Source organism: Dermochelys coriacea, chromosome 1 (genome assembly GCF_009764565.3).
Source record: "Dermochelys coriacea isolate rDerCor1 chromosome 1, rDerCor1.pri.v4, whole genome shotgun sequence".
Taxonomy (NCBI): domain Eukaryota; kingdom Metazoa; phylum Chordata; order Testudines; family Dermochelyidae; genus Dermochelys; species Dermochelys coriacea.
Genome location: NC_050068.2, coordinates 223,448,562 through 223,466,631, shown reverse-complemented (window position 1 = coordinate 223,466,631; position 18,070 = coordinate 223,448,562).

Sequence of the window (18,070 nt, the reverse complement as noted above, 5' to 3'; positions counted from 1 at the left end):
TGGGACATGGTCACATAGCCTATGCATAAAATATTGGTTCAGTTTAAAAAAAAAAAGTTGAAAAACTCAATATTAATAGAGATATGTTCAGGATTTTTGAAAATTTCAACTACTTTTTGTTGTTATCTTCAGTTTAAATGATGCCAAGCAGTGTGTGCAGTCCAGATACAACAGCACTTTGTTGGTACCTGCTTTTGGTATCGTAAAGTGAAACTGATCAGTTTGGTTTTACAGCCCCATTTTAATGAAATTCAAAAGATAAAAAAAGCAGGATACATGGTAAAAAGGAAAGTAGCCTTTCAAAATTATTTCTGTTTTAATAAACTAAGAGAAGTATCAAAGATAAGAAATTATTTTTAAATATGGTTTTTGGTCTGGCAATATCCTGCTAGATACACAAAGTATGAGATGATTTGCACCTTAATATTTTTATTTTTTCTGCAGTAATGGCGTGTGGGAGATTTTCAAAAGGCATAAATGGCCTTTGGGGATTTGAAATCTCCCTATGGTTTCTTATGAAACACCCACGTAGTCACTGGACACATTTGCACAAAGATTTAAGAGCTCCCCTGGGTATTGGATGTTCTTTTAATGTAAGGTGGTGACAGGCATTGAACTACCCCTACATTTAAAAAAAAAAAAAAAAAAAAAAAGCACAGAACGGGGGCACTAAACTCAAAATGGGGAACATCTACTTAGCTGGAGAAGTGATTTTGAAATTTATTTTTGATTTGTTCAGTTAGCTTCTCCAAATACTCAGCCGTTAAGATTAAATTGTAGAAACGAGGGAACAAACGGGGGGGGGGGCGTGTCAGGTTACGTGGCAGTAGAATGCATATGAGCCCCAGAAGGCTAAGCAGGCTGGCTCTATCCTGGGGTTGGTCAGCCCCATGTACAAAAGGAATGCAGGGCAGCTCACAGGTGTGGTGAGGAGAGGTGCACTCATGTAAATGAACTGTCACCTGAGCAGCTCTATGTGAATCCTGGTCCTTTACCTTCCCACCAGATGGTGTTACATGGGTTACTCTAGCCTGTGGTCTATGGTAATCCCTTTTCTGCCCCATAAGGAAGGGGCAAGCAGACATGAGACCTGGACCTCTGACTTTTCATAGGTGTTAATTTGGGGGATTTGGGAAGAGTCACTGTTGGGGAAGAGGGTTCCCTTCCTCTCCTCACAGCCCCTCTCAAATTGCGTGGGAGGATTTTTAGTCCAATTGGATCATCTTCTCTCGCTAGTTGACAAATTCTGAGGGGCCTGTTCACTCTGTCTGCTTGGGTGGTGTTCACAACTCTTCCCCAGGCAAAGGGGAGAGATTGGACAATCATGAAAGTCTTGCACATGACAGGCTCTTGCCTTAGGGGAGACCTAGCTTTCTTTAGGGATCCTATTAGGTATCTGCAGAGCCTGTGCCAGAGCTTTCTCACATAGCACAGATGCTACTGGTTCCAGGACTGGGCCACTTATCCTTGTGTGTTCAATGACAGGGGAAGATGGAGAATTCAAGCTTATCCCTTGCAGTGGTTCAGTCAACAGAGAAGCCTCTTTTTTGGGTGGAGAGAATATGTGCCTGCAGGTTTTATGCCCACAAAAGATGAACTGCCAGCACAAGTTTGACTATAGCAATCAGGAGGTGTACGCAATCAGGATAGTGCCCGCAATCCAACTGGATGCACATATATGTGAGTGGCCATGGTTTTGAAACTATGACACACAAAGAACAGCCTCTGCCTCTGTTACACCAGCACAAGCAGGCTAAGCAATCCCATCTACTCCAGGGTAGAAATAAGGAGACTGGAATGGAATCGTTGAATAAAATCTCTATTTTATATTTTCAAAACACGTAGTTTGTGTCTGAGGGTAGACATGAGCAGGAGGCCGTTACTCCACAACAGCTTTCCCTTGCACACATTATTTGATGATTTGTTTGCCTTCAGTTCTCTGCAGTACTAGATTTTTTTTTTCCCTTGGCATCTCCCAAAGGCACCCCCGATCACAATCAGAACAATACATTGGAGATCTCTTCACAGCAGAGTCAGTCAGTCTGCATTCTGTGGCTCAGTGACTTATGTGCTAAATTGTTTGTGAAGAGCTATCGCTTCCAGATTCACCCCCTGCCCAGAGTAATATCTCTGAATGACAACTTTCAAATCTGGTGTCCATTAATCCAATGATTTCCAACCCAAGCTAGGGTTTTAAGAGCTTTTAAGAGCTTTCTTTTGTTTCTTGGGAGTGACTGTTCCTTTCCTCTTTTCCTAATGTACAGTCAACTTTATTATTCTTTTATACCAAATGAAGAAAATCTCTCTCTGCAGGACCTACTTTCAGTGCTCTGTGATCAGATGACTATTTTCAAGGTCTGGTGAGCCAACAGCGTGAGTTAGATGGGAATGGTAGCTGAGACAGTAGATGACTGATGCATTTTGGGGAGTATTCGGACATTGGCATCTCTACTTCAAATACATTTGAATTGGCACAGGCTTTAACGCAGTGGTGGGCAACCTGGGACCCGTGTGCCACGTGCAGCCCATCAGGGTAATCTGATTGCGGGCCATGAGGCATTTTGCTGATGTTGATTGTCCACAGGCACCGCCCCCGCAATCCCAGTTCTCGTCAGATCAAATGGCTGGGCAGTGCTGTGATAATGCTATGTGGGACCGTATTGAACGGGGCCGAAATAACCATTGCACAAACCATTTTTTCTTTCAGGGAGGAACTAGTGATGTGTGGCCCTCCACGCCTCGGAGAAGAAATCCTAATAACTGTCCCATTCCAATCTTCTTTTCTTTCCATTGCTTTAATATTCCACATACGGTATCATTTAGCAGCTACTGCCCTTCTAGGCAAGGCAGACTGGCAGAGGGGCTCTTTTCATAGCTCATCAACAAACTGCTTCTTAGTCAGTCAATGGAAATGTTGTTGAGGGATACAAGACGTTCTGTTACCTCCCTTGGTGGGTAAAACAGTCTTAATTTAAGGGACAATTAAACTTCCATTGAATGGCAGCTTTATAAATATACTAAAATGAGAGGCCATGTGGTCTACTTAATTGAGCACAGGACTGAGAATTTGTGAGTCTTAATCCCAGCTCTGCCCCTCACTTACTGTGTGGCCTTGGATAGGTTACTTAGCTCCTTTGTGTCTGTTTTCCCCAATTGCAGACTATGGATAGTAATATGTAACCCACGGGGTGTTGAAGTTTAATTGATTAAACACTTTGAACATGTAAAGAACTACATCCGTGCTTTTATTATTTATTTCATTATTGAAACTGTCTTGTGGGAGGTGTTAGGACAGAAGGCAGCTAGGAATCCCACCTTGCTCTCGGTTAGTTATCTTCAGAAGTGTTTACAGTCTCTGTATCTCTTAACAGAATTGTCTTTCCATTTGTCAACTTTTCTTTTATTTACAGAGTGGTTCTTTTTCTTTTCTTCACATAATCAGCTCTAGCTTATCTCAGTTCCCCTGCCCCACCTGCCTTTCATGCTTTAGCCATCCATCCTCAGTATCTCTTCTTGCCCTTCATGTCTAGGTTATTCAAGTTGCGTACCCAGGCATCAAGCTTTCCTATTCGCTCATGGGCACTGTCCTTGCCTCATGGGCCAGTTCTACTAGATAGTAAAAGCTGGAAAGAGTAAAAACTGACGATACAACAGAAGACAGTGTAAAGATAACTGAGACGAAGGCAAAGAAAGATCATCACACCTATAGTTTCTGCCTTTCAAGGTATGGTCTGTGGTTTCAATGTGAAATAAGATTTGGATGATATTTAAGCTTGTTTTCCACATAATCTCCCAGGCCAATTTCCATAGCTTTCCCTCCCTGCCCTGCCAGTTGACCTTCCATGTCTGTATTTTCCCTTCTTTGAAGTTTTTGCCTTGCTATATCCATTGTCCCGCCTGTTTTGCTAATATTACATTATACCAATTTATCAGCCTTTACAGCTTAGATTCATAGATACTAAGGTCAGAAGGGACCATTCTGATCATCTAGTCCGACCTCATGCACAGCGCAGGCCACAGAATCTCACCCACCCACTCCTACAAAAAACCTCACCTATATCTGAGCTATTGAAGTCCTTAAATCATGGTTTAAAGACTTCAAGGAGCAGAGAAGCCTCCCTCAAGTCACCCATGCCCCATGCTACAGAGGAAGGCGAAGAACCTCCAGGGCCTCTCCAATCTGCCCTGGAGGAAAATTCCTTCCCAACCCCAAATATGGCAATCAGCTAAACCCTGAGCATATAGGCAAGATTCACCAGCCAGATACTACAGAAGATTCTTTTCTGGGTAACTCAGATCCCATCCATCTAATATCCCATCTCAGGGGATTAGGCCTATTTACCCTGACCATCTGCCGTTCACACTGTGCTGTTCTTACCAATAACCAGGATGAAACAATGAAGCAATATGTAGCTCCGGTAGAGCATTTTTATTTCTCTAATTTTGGACTCCTAGCAGAGGAGAGGGCTGCATAGCAGCAAATGTTGCTTTTATCAAATCCTCATTTTAGTGAGAAATGACACAACAGTTATTCAGATGCTGTGAGAAAATTGGTCCCTGTCAGGGGCACAAAAGAGAAAGGAAGACATAGCATGTAATAACACTCAGCACTCTACATGTTCAGATGCTTCACAAACAGTGATGAATCCTCCCTACTTTCCCTGGTAGGCAGGCACGTGCAGTAGGTGGTGTTATGATCTGGGGCAGCTCTTTAAGGGTAAAGATTGGTGTGGTGAGTTATAAGGTTACTGCCTTCAGAAAGGAATTCTTGATAGCTGCTTGAGTGTCTGTCGTAGATTTTATTGATTTTGCACTTACAAGGATGACCAAAGGGTGGCTCCCAACACCCACAGTAAGTTTTAGAAACAAAACACAAACTTTAAGGTAGGGAGAGTTTAAACATTTCCCCCTGATATTCTAATTAATGTTGACATTCTGTACATATTGTATGTTTTCTCTCTGATACGCTCGGTGCCTGTTTCAGTGCAAATTATGTTTCTTATCCAAAAGGGGGAGAAGATGTTGGAAAAGGAGTCTGGTCTTTGTGAGACTGTTTTTCACCACCTTTAAAATTGGTACCTTAATGCATCATGGTGCGTGTGTTTTGTTTTTTTCCTGATGGTGTTGACATTACCAATAAACAAGTACTGTATTAAGTATGCCATAAGAATTTCAGCATTTTTAATATGCTTTGTTTTTTTACTGTAGCTAGAACTATTACACACACAGAATTTCTTAAATGTGAACTCTGCCTATCAAAAAAAGCTCAACTCAACTGAAACTATTCCATTTGTTGCTTGCAGAATGGGCACTGTGGCCTTTTGGAAGGTCCAGTTCTGCAGGATGCTGAATGTCCTCAAGTCCCATGCTCTCCAGTGGCAGATGAAGGCACTCAGCTCCTTGTAGTTTGTCAGGCTCACAGACTTCGCCAAGGTTCACTAGTGTAAGGACATGTGAGCTCTTCTAACCCCGCACTCCCTTTTTTTAGTTGCAACTTGTGATTGTTTAAATGTGTGTGAAAAATTTGTCACTGTGTCTAGAGGTGACAGATGCACTGTAATAAAGTAATATTTTTCAATTAATAAAGTGGACCCTTCACTTCCAACAGTGCTAGAATGTGAATAGGGCCTAACCAGTCATTCTGGGTCCAGTGATCCCATATTGTTCACACACACACACAAACCCATCTCTCTCTTTCTCCTCTGGATCTCCCACCCTCCTCAGTTAGGCTGACTATTCTGGTGTTCTCATTTAGAACAACAGACCATGTACCGTCTTAACTGACACAAAACTGAAAGAGAAGGTGTTTCTATTGTAGTGCAGTTGCTCCCTTCCTTCCCCTCTCTGAGGTCCAAATGCCTCACTTCCACTGCATGCCAGTGCTCAGAGCTGAGCTCTTTCCTGTCCTCAGCCTCCAAATCATCACCAATTTCTGATGCAGGACTCGTCCTTCTGTGGATCCAGAACTGCCTGCCCCCTTCTTTGCAGTATGTATTTGATGCTTATCAACTCTTCCTTCTGATCTGAGCACTCTCTCCCTCTTGTTCAAGCTCTTTGTAAAGAAGAGCTAGACCGATTAGGGAGTGTTGAAAGGTGTTCCATGGTTAAAGTTGAAATTAACTTTCCATTATAAAACTGATCTTTATATTTCCTCTCCCTTTTCCTCCTCCACTTGCTACCCCCTAATAACTCTACATGTCATATCTGATCCCCAGATAGGGATTTATGGATTTGGGGAATTGGGTAAAATTAAGAGAAAATGGGTTTCATTTTTTCTCCCTGTTCGCTCTATACAAACTTTCCTAACTTTTTTGATGAGTCACATCTTTAAAATGTCATAGTCTGCCAATTCCACATTGCTTTTGTTGGCCTTCTCATGGAAAACTGTCTTTTAGAGCCAGATTTTGCCACCTTGACCCATGTTGAGTAGGACCTCAGTCCACAAATAGCCCTGTTGAACTCAGCTGGGCTATTTACAGATTGCGGTATTACTCAATGTAAAGGTAGTAGAATCCTTAATGTTTTGAAAGGGTGGAGAGTTTAGTGGGGAGACTATTGAGATATAGAGTGGCAATACTTAATATGCCTGGGGATTATTGTCATTTCAAAATATCTACATTTTAAATTGTAGAATTTTTATAATTTAACTAATTTTGGGGGTTGTTTAAATGTACCTTACTTTCAGTGCTGGCTGTTCTTTAAAGAAGCCCCCAGTTTAGGAATGTTAGATGCGTGTGATACAGTGTGATACTGTATTGCAGTTCCCCTGGAGTTTCAGGCGTGAGGAAAGTGCTGCCATCTATAGGCAGGGCTTTGAGGTACTGTATTCAAGTGCAGACCAGAGCTACATGGTGAATAAGAACCTGTATTTGTGGTTTTCTAAATTTCAGTGGATGATCGCCCCAGCAAAGTCCACAGAAACTAGGTTTTAGGAGGGGAAGCAAGGAGGTAGTTGGAAAACAGATGCTCAGCAACAGCAGCTGTCCATCCTCCAGGCATAAACTGTTCTCAAATGTAGCAACAGAGCTTCCCATACATGTCTCAGTCAGTTTAAAACAAAAAAACAAACAACACATATTTGTGGGAAGGAATCTGTACATTTGGAAGAAACTGTCAGAGGTGTGACAGGAACATGATGTTCTCAAGCAAGGAGTTCCCTCTCAGAGCTAATCTCTGGCAATCCAAGGAACCTGCCTTCAACTTTTCCCAGCAGTTCAATGACTGACATGGATGTCTCTGTAATGAGATATGTGTTGGCTTCTAATGGTGCATGTATAGGTGATAGGTGAGGTGAAGAGTCACAAACTTCCACTTGTATAAATAACAGGAAAGACATGGCAAATGTAATGTACAGTAAAGCATGTGGAGAGACTTTTTTTTTTTTTGGAGCAGATTCATAATCTAAGAGTTCTGGTATTTATAGGGCTTGATCCAATGCCCTTTAAAGTTAATGTAAATATTCCCATTGTCTTCAGGGAGTTTTGGATGAGGTCCAGCGTGCAGTGAATTTACCAAGGTAAACTCCCATTGAATCTAAAGAGATGCTTATATTAGCTCTCTACCTTACATTGATTATGTTGGGACAGGGGAAGTATACACCCTTAAATCTTCAGGAGAACTTTGTTGCCACATGACACTTCTAGTTTTCCTGTGTGTGTTGAAGTAAAGCTGATAAGACCTCATAATGCAGGTCTCTAAATGTAAATGAACAATGGCTCTCAGGATCAGGACAATGTTTTTTTCATAAGAGTATCCCGTGAAAAGGTGAAGACTGCTCACACATTTTACTGGAACAACTTTTGAGAGAGTGCTGCTGATCCATGACTCTGAAAAAGCAAAGCACTGACCTGGTGCTCCGCTGTAGCTTCTCATTCCAGCTGCCAGGGAAGATGATGAGAATTGCAGGTGTGTTGCATCTCTCAGGATTAGACCCATAACCTGCTCTCGGAAGAAAGAGCACTCCTGTTGAATTGGAAAAATGGACAAGAAACAACTTGGCAGGAAGGCGGTACTGTGACTCTAAACAATGGATATAGGGAATACTAAAAACAAAACAAAAAATCCACACCCCTGAGCGGTGTAGTTAAGCCAAACTAAGTCCCCATGTAGACAGCACTAGAATTCTTCCATTGACTTAGCTAACACATCTCTGGGAGGTGGATTACCTATGCTGACAGGAGAACCCCTCCTGTCGGTGAGGTAGTGTCTACACTGAAGTGCTACTGCAGCTGCACTGCTGTAGTGTTTTAAGTGTAGACAAGCCTAAATCTTGCTTGTGTCCTAACAGCTGTGAATTATGGTCTTCTAGTTTGTTTCCTGTGTCCTATTTCCTTCAGGTTCTTCCCTGAATCTATTGTGGTCTTTGAAACCATGCAAATATAACCACTGTGAATGCTTTGTTCTCTTTGCCTGTTGTTAAAGAAGTTCATGAAACAAAAATGAATCTCTCTCTCAGCGCAGTATATTCCTCTTTTGTAGGTTGGTATACCAGGGGAGGACTGAGGAGTTGGGAGGACATGGAGAGAAGGCTAGGAACCAGAGGAGAGCCTGTATTAACCACAGTCTTCTGGAAAACAGCTTGAGGGGCTTGGAGGTAGGAAGGGACCTATGTAGGAGCAGCACATCTAAAGGACCAGAACTGCTTGTTCACCATGGTGTCCCTGAGCTGGAACCCAGAACAGAAGGTGGATCTGAGTTCCTGTAAAAAGCCACAATGACACATTGACTATTGAGGCCAGGGTGGGGCTGAGGACAGGGCCTAGAGGAAAGGTGGAGGCTTAGCTAGAGAGGAGTGAAAGGATGTCCTGTTGGAACATTTAGATTTTTGTTACCCTAAGGGGGAGTTAGACAAGAATGACTTAGTGCCTTAGACATGTCACAGGGCCAAAGAGGTGATCAGCAGGGGCACTAGAGGCAAAGACCCCCTGCAACACCATGACCTGATGCCAGGGGGTGAGATGGTGGTGAGTAGAACCACTTACATTTACCGGTGGGGGGAGCTATGGGACTATTTTCAAAGGTATTTAAATGCCTAGAGATGCAGATAAGTGCCTGGTAGGGTGTGTGTTGTTTTTTGTTTTTTTTTTTAAAGAAGGGGGAGGGAGCTAGGTGCTTCTGAAAATTCCACTAGGTGCCTATCTGCATCCTTAGATGCTTAAATATATTTGAAAAACTAGCCCTAAGTCACTTAAGCATGCTTGAAAATTTTACCCTGGTCTTACCAAAAACTCATTGCAAAGTGATGTTCTCTTGTTCAAAGGAGCATATAAAATTTGGGTAAGTTAGGTAGGCCATCCCAAAAACTTACTTGAAGGAACATTGAGGCAGAAGACTATTAGTTTGTGAAGATGCAATTCCACCTCCTGTGGTTCCACAGTTAGTATATTATAGACTCTAGATAAGGGTTTTAAAAATATCTTGTGCAATGTTCGTTAGGTGCTATTGACTGGTTAACAGTAAATACACATAATCTGGCTGGAAAAATTCCCCCAAATCAATTTGGTTAAGTATAAAGCTGAGCAATAAACAGGGACAGTGGCTGTGCAACTGGGAGACGTGAACAGAGAAATAGAAATAGCTGGAAATGGAGAGGCCTTGCCTGCAAAAATATCTTGTTTTCTGATACTGGCTATTTTTACCCATGTGTCTGTCCATCCTGCTACTGCCCTCTGTAAGGGGGGTTTACAAACCCCAGACTGAACATAGAGCAGGTAGGATAGTCCCTCCTGTTTACAATCAAGTAACTTGATCACAACCCCACACAGCTGCCAGAGCTGAAAGTCATGGAGGCAGGCACTCACAGGTGTAACCAACAAAGAAATAAAGACCCTCTATAAAGGCGAGAGTGCAGTGAAGGAAAGGAAGGCAGAAAGATCTGGGATAGCAAGGTGGTGGCAGGCCTGCACCAGACTGCCTACAAGAAAACAGCTGGGAGAGTGGAGGAGATGACCGGCTTAAATGGATATGAGGGTCCTAGCACTGACTTCACTGAGAGCAAACTAAGGAGGGCCAATCAGGTGAAGCTGAGGCCCCTCAAGAGCCCACCCCACAAGGCAGCGATACCCTCTGTGAGAATCAGTATTTGTTTTAATAAACATTGAGGCTTTTTCCTCTGCCACTCCTGAACTCTGTGAGCTTACTGAAGCAGGGGAGACCCTAGCATCCTTCCTTTGGTTAGTGGTAGTTTTTGGAATGGAGGAGGCAGGCTCAGAGCTCCTTGTGCTTTCCTTCCACACCTCTCCCTCTAACAGGAGGACTATATGGGCTCCAAGGCTCTTTATCTCACTTCCAGACACTACCACCTTAAATTACCAAAAAAGGGGTGAAAGCTATGCCCCCCTTTGGAGGGAGTGACTCTTCCACATGTGACTCAGGCTTGCAATCTTTACTGACCATTCACACGTTTCTGATAGTCTGTCCAGAGTCCTCCTGTATCCACACTTGCATGCTTAGAAGGGCAATGGGAAATATTAAATTGTTACGTGACCCAGTATTTAGCCACTGAGTTTTCAAGAAAAAAAACGTAAAAGGTGGCTGCATTTTGTTTTGTTTTCCATACCAAAAACTAGCATGAAGGCAACATTAAGACTAGCACTCCAAACACCTGCTTGGTGACTTAAGGCACATTTTCTGTGAAGGCTGTGGAGTGGGGCTGGGGCTGCGGAGCAGAGAGAGGACACCCCCCCCCCCCGCAGCCCTCTGTCACCACAGCAGCCAGGGGAGAGGTGTCTCTCCCTGTCTGTGGCAAGTCTGGGGCAGGTCTGTTTTGGGGCTGAGGGAGGGGCGCCTCTCCCCTGGCCACTGGAAATCCGACACAGGTCCATGTTGGGGCTGGCAGGGAGGGATGCCAAATGTTACAGTGGATTCTCATCAATGGCAATTTTAAAAATCAAGATTAGATTTCATCCTCCCCCTTCCCCAATATGCTCTTGTTCAAACAGGAATCATTCTGGGGAAGTGTTAGGGCCTGTGTTACACAGGAGGTCAGACTAGATGATCACAGTGGTCCCTTCTGGCCTTAGAGTCTCTGAAGGGTGATTCTTCTGGATCAGCTCATAGTTGCCATGACAATGGGATGGTTCCTGGTGGATTTTGTCTCAGCCACACTCTGGATCTAGTGTTCAGGATAGGATTTGGGGTAGGGGAATATAAATTGGTTCCTGTCATAGGCCAATCAGCGCCTCCTGTGATTTGAGGCTAGATTATCACCCCCCCCCCCCCCGATGAAGCACCTGTTTTGGTGATCCCTCTGTGGAGGAAGATGAGTTCCCAGACAACTCTGCAGAAGACTGTTCAGATGACAGATTGCTGTCCAGAGTCTGATAGGACTGTACAAAACTGTGTCCTTCACAATCTCTGCAGAGACTTAGAGCCCTTTAGCTTTGGGTGGGCTTAGGCCTGCTGTCTCCCAGCAACCACGGTAGGCACAGAGACTTCTAAATACCCACTCCACTGGGTTTGCCAGGGTCAAGGTTCCTTCCCCACTCTGAACTCTAGGGTACAAATGTGGGGACCTGCATGAAAACCTCCTAAGCTTACTTTTACCAGCTTAGGTTAAAACTTCCCAAGGTACAAACTATTTTACCTCTTGCCCTTGGACTTTTGCTGCCACCACCAAATGTCTAACCGGGTTTTTTATTAGGAAAGAGCCGTCTGGAAACGTCTTTTCCCCCCAAAATCCTCACCAAAACCTTTCACCCCCCCTTCCTGGGGAAAGTTTGGTAAAAATCCTCACCAATTTGCATAGGTGACCACAGACCCAAACCCTTGGATCTTAAGAACAAGGAAAAAAGCATTCAGTTTCTTAAAAGAAGAATTTTAATAGAAGTAAAAAGAATCACCTCTGTAAAATCAGGATGGTAAATGCTTTACAGGGTATTTAGATTCAAAACATAGAGAATCCCTGTAGGCAAAACCTTAAGTTACAAAAAGACACAAAAACAGGAATATCCATTCCATTCAGCACAGCTTATTTTCTCAGCCATTTAAACAAAACAGAATCTAACGCATATCTAACTAGATTACTTACTAAATTCTAAGACTCCATTCCTGTTCTGTCCCCGGCAAAAGCATCACCCAGACAGACACAGACCCTTTGTTTCTCCCCCTGCCCCCCCTCCAGCTTTGAAAGTATCTTGTCTCCTCATTGGTCATTGTGGTCAGGTGCCAGCGAGGTTATCCTAGCTTCTTAACCCTTTACAGGTGAAAGGGTTTTTCCTCTGGCCAGGAGGGATTTTAAAGGTGTTTACCCTTCCCTTTATATTTACGACACATGGTTTAAGATTCAGTGCAATAATTGAAGTGATCAAGATGGTGTCTGGGAGTGCCAGTGGCAGAAATCTCATGCGGGATCTGAGTGTTTTGCAGCATATTGTATTTTTAAAGCTAATTGTATGTTACGTGAAGAAACATTTCCTGTTCTCCAACCTGTTTGAGTGTAACATATGGCTGACAGCTTAATGAAGCCTTACTGTCTCCAGTGGATTATGTAAAGCTGCATTTCTGGGTGAAGAATTTTCGTGTTACTCTGTAGGCTCAGATTAGAATTTACCTTTCTGCTTTAATGGAAGCAGAACAATGACTTGAGGAATATTAGTTCGCTTTCTGCTTGAATGTCAGGGCATCCCAACTGCCCCGCAGTTTGGACTCTGTATGAATAACAGTGTGGACCTACGTGCTGTGCTGTAACTCTCCCCTGGGGACTGTCTAGGTGTGAACTTAAAGGCCCTGAGTTCACACTAACGTAGTCCCTTTCAAAGCCCTCAGTCAGCTTTGCCTGCTCCGGTGATAAGGGTGTTTTGTGCCATAATCTGAACTGGATCCTTGTCACCTCTTAATGGTGAAGTGCAGCAGAGGAAGTACTGGTTCTCTGATTGAAATAGTCAATCCCCGTGTGCACGAGAGATTCTTCACAGATATTTCCCCTTGCCCCTTTGCAAACCTTCACCTTTAAAGAGCCATAGGTGTTATATTTTAACAGTTTACTTTTAGACCAACAGCTAGTTCCCACTGCCACATAATCACTGTCCATGCACTGTCGCCCTGGCGGACGCAGAGTGCCTGCTGGCTAGTTCAACCTTTGCCCCTTCCAATACAGAAAACTATACACCAGCCATATAAACCACCAGTTCAAATATAGAAAGACATCATTTCTCAAATTTCTAACAGAATAAAACACTACATTGGACAGAATTTGATGTTACCTGACAATACAAACATTTTAGACATCCTACACCAAAATACTTACAATTCCAAACTTAAACTTTTGACACAATGTCTCATACATAGTGAATACCATAGAAACACCATATTTCATCTTGTCTAGTAAGACATCAATAAGTCTGATTCTATTCACATAATAGTAACATTACATTCCAGTAATGCATTCATAATAAAACTCACACAAATATTCCACAGGTTCAGTATAGTGCTTTTGAAATGCATAATATGCATTTTAGAAACTCCCAGTATAGAATACATTTCCCCTAGTAAATATTTAAATATTTATCTAAGGTGTTCTCGCACAGCTGCAGTCTTCCTCTTAAAAGTCCAGATGTTGCTACAGTGACTGACCAGCCTGCTTTCACAATAGTGGTGGCTCAAAGTGGAAAGAATTATTATCTAGGATAAATGTGTAGATATTTTGTGCCTCTGTTTAGTTGTACAGAATATAAGGCGTGAATGAATAGAAACAGAAGCAAAATTGTTTTGTTTTGTTACTCTGTGTACATGCAGCCCTTTAGCATGACTGAGGCATCTAGGTACTTCCGTAATACACATAGTAACTATCCCTTCCCAGCTAGAGAGCACTGGTCAAATTCTGTATTGGCATGCACCTCTGCCTTTTCATTTGCATCAGCAGAATTGCACATGAGCTAGGGTGACCAGACAGCAAATGTGAAAATCGGGACAGGGGGTGGGGGGTAATAGGAACCTATCTAAGAAAAAGACCCAAAAATCAGGACTGTCCCTATAAAATTGGGACATCTGGTCACCCTGACGAGCAGAATTAGACCTGTTGTTTCTGGTTCTTGATTGAAATACATTGCCAACACAGTGTCTATGAAGATCTACTTCTGCTACCTATGTTGTGACTGTATCTGGGATAAACTGAGGAACTCCCCTCCCCCTTTTTTTAAAGTGAATTCTGACTTGCTTTATGTAAGATTTCATTTGATACTGCTGCCTATCTTAAGGAAAGATTTGAAAACTTCTGTCTTTACAGTTTTTGTCTCTATGCTGGATTGTACAATCTTATGGGGGAGGGTTTAACTTCAAAAAAGGTCATCCTCATCAACAAGCGCTGATAGGCAGTGCACTCTCCTCCAGTCAAAATATTCCACCGAGACTAGAGTGCTGATAAGAATATGCTGTATTTCCTCACAGCTTTATCGTGGAGCCATTATATTCTTGTGATTAAAAGCAATCTAGTAAGACACAATAATAATACAGTCATACAACTGTTATGCATGGTTACACATAGCTTAATTTTAAAGTTTATTCCCACTCCTGTGTTTGCCTACCACACCTTTCCCCTCTCATACCACATGATTTGAAACCTCTGAAATGCTTGGCTCCCCGCCTTCATTCTCTTGCATGTTGGTGGAGTCTCTTAAAGTCAAGGTAATCAAACTCATAGAGGTTGTTTATGCCAAAAAGCAAATGTGAAGTAATAAACATTAGCAGTTCTTTTTCAGTAATAAAGCTATCCCAGAACTGAGACTCTGTTGCAAGAGTTTCTTTAAGAAAAGTTTAATATATACAACCTTAAAGCAGTTTTTTTCTACCTGTGTTCATAAACTTGCAGAAACTCCCTTTATCTCTTCAGGTGTTGTCTGATTCTTTGGTTTGGGGCAGGAGGATGAGAAGAAGGGGTTTCTGACTTTTAATTCTGTTTTTAAAATATCTCAGGATAATTAGAAGTTTCTCACAGATTTGGTCAAGCATGTATTAGAAGATGAGTGAGATGGAAATACCACAGCTTAGACCAGAGTGGATCACAATTATTTGGTGCCACAAACATGGGAGGATGGGGGTTCAGTATTTCTGTTGACTTTAAGCTATAAGAAAAATTATTCCTCCTCCCACACAAATGTTTAATGGAATCTGTATTCCTGCAGTAATACAAACAGATCTAACAGCTGTTCAGATACAACAGGGTGGGGTGCCATATAAGATCCTTAATAGATGGAAAACAAAAATAGTTATTTTGATTTCTGCTGTACAGTTTAAACATTTCTAAGGGCTTGTCCCCACTAAAAACTGTATCAAACGTGAACAGAAGGGCTGAGTTAGCTGACGCAATGCAGAACTGACTGACTGGTCAGTGTAGACCAGGGCAAGTCCTGTTCTTCACGGCATCTGATTGTGAAGAACTGAATCATGTTCAAAAAAGATACAATTTTCTAGTGGAGACAGTCTCTAAAATTAATCACTTTGGGCCAGTTCTGCCCAGAGTCCAACCCTATTGACACCATTCCTTCTCAGTGAAGTTGCAGGGATATTGGGCAGAATTTGGTTTTCAGTCCAGAAGCAAAGCTCCAATAGCACATTCAACAAAATAAGAATTAAGAAAAGGGAAATAATATCTTGCTGAGGGATTGTTAATTTTTCAAAAAATTGGATTAAATAATAGTTCAACTCACCCAACATACTGATGTTCGCCCCTACTGCTTGGGGGAGGGGGAATTGTAGATTAGGTTTTTTGTATTCTTACTCACTAAAGTCTTTAATGTCTTTGAAGTTATTTCAGAATCCATGATGTGTTATAAATAATGATAAACATACACACATTACACACCCTGCTGTGGTGTTTGGAACTCCACTCCTGAGGCATGCAAGTGTTTTAGGAGGGTTCTGTTAAGCTGTGGACCTGAGGCTTCACTTTAATTTTTTGGCAAATCAAGATCCTTTTGGTTTTGCTATTCCTATATCGTTTGGACAGTAACACATACAGCACTGGGTTGATGCATGGGTGAAGATATTGAAGAATATTACAGATGAAATAGAAAGTGTCCCAAGCATAGCCATGGTGGTAGACTCTCAAGTAGATGCATAACTCTAAAATATACACTGGAAGCCAACATGTGGAGAAGGCAGCAGTTGTACAAAAAATCATTACTGAGGCTCTTCGGGTATTTCTAGAACTCACCAAAGACATCATGGGACTCTTGTGCAGGAAGAGAGCAAGTCGGATGTAGTTGAATGCAATCACCAAGACTGGGATCAAATAATATAGAATAAACTGGCTAAGGACAATCTTATAGTGCTCCGGGTAGAGCGCTGGTAGGCAAAACGTCATGTTTGTCGCAAGCCTTGTTTCCATTGTGGCATGATTGCGCAGTGATAAGCTGATGATAAAACTCAATGCCCAAACCACAATCAGCATGATGATCATGGTAGTCTTCTCTGGAGCTCTGTAAGGTCTCATGATGATTTGAGCCCTAGTGATGGAGACAGCACACAAGGAATAGATACTAGCAGCCCAGGAGAAAGCCAGGCCAAACTGGAAAACCTTGCAGAATATATCTCCCAAAAACCAGGTGTTCTGGACAGCAGAAGCAAGAATGAAGGGCATCAAGGCAAGAGTAAGCAGGTCTGCCACAGCCATGCTCAGGAGAAGAATGTCTAGCTGACTTTTCTGTACGGAACTGTATGTAGCAAAGAGTGTGAAAACCAAAGCATTGGCGCAAAATCCAATGACCAAGATCAGCCCTAATGAACTGGAAAATATTTGAACATAATCTATGTACATTTTATAATGGCAGTTGGCTCTTTGTCTTTTAAGAAAGCAGTGTTCAAAGTCCACAATGTCTCCTGCTCCTATTTCTTTCTCAATTCTTTGTTCTTGACAACCTCGGTCTTCTCTCTGGGTCTCCAATAAGCCTCTGCAAACAGTTTGTTCTCAGAAACCCAATCACACTGACTTCAACTGCTGATCAAAGCCAAGTTGCCTGCGTTAGGTTTTAAAACTTCTTTTAGTGCAATTTCCCTTCTTCAGAAACCAGATATCAATATTGCTAGTTGCTTCTGCCCATTCTGTTCAATATTTTTATACAGTATTCAGTCTTGTTTAACGAAGGAAGAAAATAAACCTTTTTCCCAGAAAATTCCCCCTCCCCCCCAAATAAACAGGAAAAGAGAAGGACCAAAGTCTAGTCTCTGGTAACGGGAGGACTATATGACCCATGAGCTATATGCAATCGTTATGCATTCTATGCTTGAATGCTTCCTTCAACTCAACAGGCCATAATGGGCTTTTAAGCAGATCCTTTCCAGCAGGGTGCCTTTGGTCCAGATTCCTTCTGCCAATATTTAAGACCAAATGTACACACTACACATTATCAACTCAAAGGTTAGGTCTGGAGGAAGAAAGGTGGGTGTAGTCCACAAAAGTCAAGTTAGCCGGGAATGGGCAAGGCAGATGTACATGAGTGAACCCTCAGGCACCTCTAGAAATTACTTATAGATGCACGATGATGGAGAAGAGGGGAACTATTTTGCATCTCTGGTCGAGAAGCACTGCTTAATAATGTGTATTACTTATTGGTTGTATCACAACAGTGCCTAGAGGCCCCATTCAGATTACAAGCTTTAGCTAAGTACTGTACAGGCAGTAAAATAAGCTGAAAAGTTGATAATGTAGATTAAAGCAAAATGTGAGAGAGGGCAGGCTAACAGTAGTAAGAGCTTGTTTGTCTTATCGGCGTATTTCCAGCCTTGGTAGGTTGTGAGACCAGATAAAAAACGTATTCTAATCTTCCTTTTCCCACCCTCTATTCAGTTCAGATATGATTTTTAGCTGCTATCTCCAGAGTTAGAAATTAATGCTTAGTTATATTTGAAAGCTACAGGGTAGACTTTTGTAACACTGCTGTCTAGCTGTAACAAGACAGTGGCTGTGAAAATCAAGTGTAGGTTTGAAATGGGAATGAGAGAAGAAATTATAGTAATCAGAGAAAAGTCATAAAAGTCAAACAGCAGGTGACCTGTAATGTCACAAATGCTCTTCCCTCTGAAGCACCTGGCACTGGCCATTGTCAGAAGACAGGATACTGGGCTAGATGGACCT